This window comes from Arachis hypogaea, chromosome 9 (genome assembly GCF_003086295.3).
Source record: "Arachis hypogaea cultivar Tifrunner chromosome 9, arahy.Tifrunner.gnm2.J5K5, whole genome shotgun sequence".
NCBI classification, from domain to species: domain Eukaryota; kingdom Viridiplantae; phylum Streptophyta; class Magnoliopsida; order Fabales; family Fabaceae; genus Arachis; species Arachis hypogaea.
The window spans coordinates 91,760,731-91,763,611 of NC_092044.1; the positions used below are offsets into that span (position 1 = coordinate 91,760,731).

Here is a 2,881-nt window from a genome sequence, read left to right on the forward strand (position 1 = left end):
TAAATATAATAAGATTGGGTTGCCTCCCAACAAGCGCTTCTTTAATGTCAGTAGTTTGACAGAGGGCTCTCATGGAGCCTCACAGATGCTCAGAGCAATGTTGGAACCTCCCAACACCAAACTTAGAGTTTGACTGTGGGGGCTCTGTTTGGCTCTGTTTTGAGAGAAGCTCTTCATGCTTCCTCTCCATGGTGACAGAGGGATATCCTTGAGCCTTGAACACAAAGGATTCTTCATTCACTTGAATGATCAATTCTCCTCTATCAACATCAATCACAGCCTTTGCTGTGGCTAGGAAGGGTCTACCAAGGATGATGGATTCATCCATGCACTTCCCAGTCTCTAGGACTATGAAATCAGCAGGGATGTAATGGTCTTCAACTTTTACCAGAACATCCTCTACAAGTCCATAAGCTTGTTTTCTTGAGTTGTCTGCCATCTCTAGTGAGATTTTTGCAGCTTGCACCTCAAAGATCCCTAGCTTTTCCATTACAGAGAGAGGCATGAGGTTTACACTTGACCCTAGGTCACACAAGGCCTTCTTGAAGGTCATGGTGCCTATGGTACAAGGTGTTGAAAACTTCCCAGGATCCTGTCTCTTTTGAGGCAATTTCTGCCTAGACAAGTCATCCAATTCTTTGGTGAGCAAAGGGGGTTCATCATCCCAAGTCTCATTACCAAACAACTTGTCATTTAGCTTCATGATTGCTCTAAGGTATTTAGCAACTAGCTCTTCAGTGACATATTCATCCTCTTCAGAGGAAGAATACTCATCAGAGCTCATGAATGGCAGAAGTAAGTCCAATGGAATCTCTATGGTCTCATTTTGAGCCTCAGATTCCCATGGTTCCTCATTGGGGAACTCATTGGAAGTCAGTGGACGTCCATTGAGGTCTTCCTCAGTGCCGTTCACTGCCTCTTCCTCCTCTCCAAATTTGGCCATGTTGATGGCTTTGCACTCTTCCTTTGGATTTTCTTCTGTATTGCTTGGAAGAGTACTAGGAGGGAGTTCAGTAATTTTCTTACTCAGCTGTCCCACTTGTGCCTCCAAATTTCTAATGGAGGACCTTGTTTCAGTCATGAAACTTTGAGTAGTTTTGATTAGATCAGAGACCATGGTTGCTAACTCAGAGTGGTTCTGCTTAGAACTCTCTGTCTGTTGCTAAGAAGATGATGGAAAAGGCTTGCCATTGCTAAACCTGTTTCTTCCACCATTATTGTTGTTGAAACCTTGTTGAGGTCTCTGTTGATCCTTCCATGAAAGATTTGGATGATTTCTCCATGAAGGATTATAAGTGTTTCCATAGGGTTCTCCCATGTAATTCACCTCTTCCATTGAAGGGTTCTCAGGATCATAAGCTTCTTCTTCAGATGAAGCTTCCTTAGTACTACCTGGTGCATTTTGCATTCCAGACAGACTTTGAGAAATCATATTGACTTGCTAACTCAATATTTTGTTCTGAGCCAATATGGCATTCAGAGTGTCAATCTCAAGAACTCCTTTCTTCTGATTTGTCCCATTGTTCACAGGATTTCTTTCAGAAGTGTACATGAATTGGTTATTTGCAACCATTTCAATTAGTTCTTGAGCTTCTGTAGGCCTCTTCTTCAGATGAAGAGATCCTCCAGCAGAGCTATCCAAAGACATCTTGGATAGTTCAGAGAGACCATCATAGAAAATACCTATGATGCTCCATTCAGAAAGCATATCAGAGGGACACTTTCTGATTAATTGTTTGTATCTTTCCCAAGCTTCATAGAGGGATTCTCTTTCCTTCTGTCTAAAGGTTTGGATTTCCATTCTAAGCTTACTCAATTTTTGAGGTGGAAAGAACTTTGCCAAGAAGGCATTGACTAGCTTTTCCCAAGAGTTCAGGCTTTCTTTAGGTTGTGAGTCCAACCATATCCTAGCTCTGTCTCTTACAGCAAAAGGGAATAGCATAAGTCTGTAGACCTCAGGGTCAACCCCATTAGTCTTGACAGTGTCACAGATTTGTAAGAACTCAGCTAAGAACTGATGAGGATCTTCCAATGGAAGTCCATGGAACTTGCAATTCTGTTGCATTAGAGAAACTAATTGAGGCTTAAGCTCAAAGGTGTTTGCTCCAATGACAAGGATAGAGATGCTTCTCCCATAGAAGTCGGGAGTAGGTGCAGTAAAGTCACCCAGCACCTTCCTTGCATTGTTGGCATTGTTGTTGTTTTCGCCTGCCATGTGTTCTTCTTCTTTGAAGATTTCTGTTAGGTCCTCTACAGAGAATTGTGCCTTAGCTTCTCTTAGCTTTCGCTTCAAGGTCCTTTCAGGTTTAGGGTCAGCCTCAACAAGAATGCTTTTGTCTTTGCTCCTGCTCATATGAGAGAGAAAAGAACAAGGGAATATGGAATCCTCTATGTCACAGTATAGAGATTCCTTGAAGTGTCAGAGGAAAAGAAAAATAGAAGGCAGAAGTAGAAGAATTCGAACTTTATCAAGAAAGATGGAGTTCGAATTGTGCATTAAGGAATATTGTTAGTCCATAAATAGAAGGATGTGAGAAGAGGGGAAGTAATTTTCGAAAATTAAGTAAAAGATTTTAAAAACATTTTGAAAAACACTAATTGATTTTCGAAAACCAAGATTGAGAAAGAAGTAAAGTGATTTTTGAAAAAGATTTTGAAATTAGAAATCAAAAGATTTGATTGAAAACTATTCTGAAAAAGATGTGATTTAAGAAGATATGATTGGTTTTAAAAAGATGTGATTGAGAAGATATGATTTGAAAAACATTTTAAAATGATTTGATTTTAAAAAAATTAATAACTTGGCTAACAAGAAAATATATGATTCAAACATTAAACCTTTCTCAACAGAAAAGGCACATACTTGAAATGTTGCAATCAT

General features: G+C 39.6%; 1 non-coding gene across 1 annotated transcript; it reads left to right on the forward strand.

Moving 5' to 3' along the window:
• The first annotated feature begins 1,702 nt into the window (after positions 1-1,702).
• Positions 1,703-1,810, forward strand: LOC112713769 (small nucleolar RNA R71). The gene has a single exon (XR_003158729.1). It is a non-coding gene; the product is annotated as a small nucleolar RNA R71 (small nucleolar RNA).
• Positions 1,811-2,881: the final 1,071 nt, after the last annotated feature.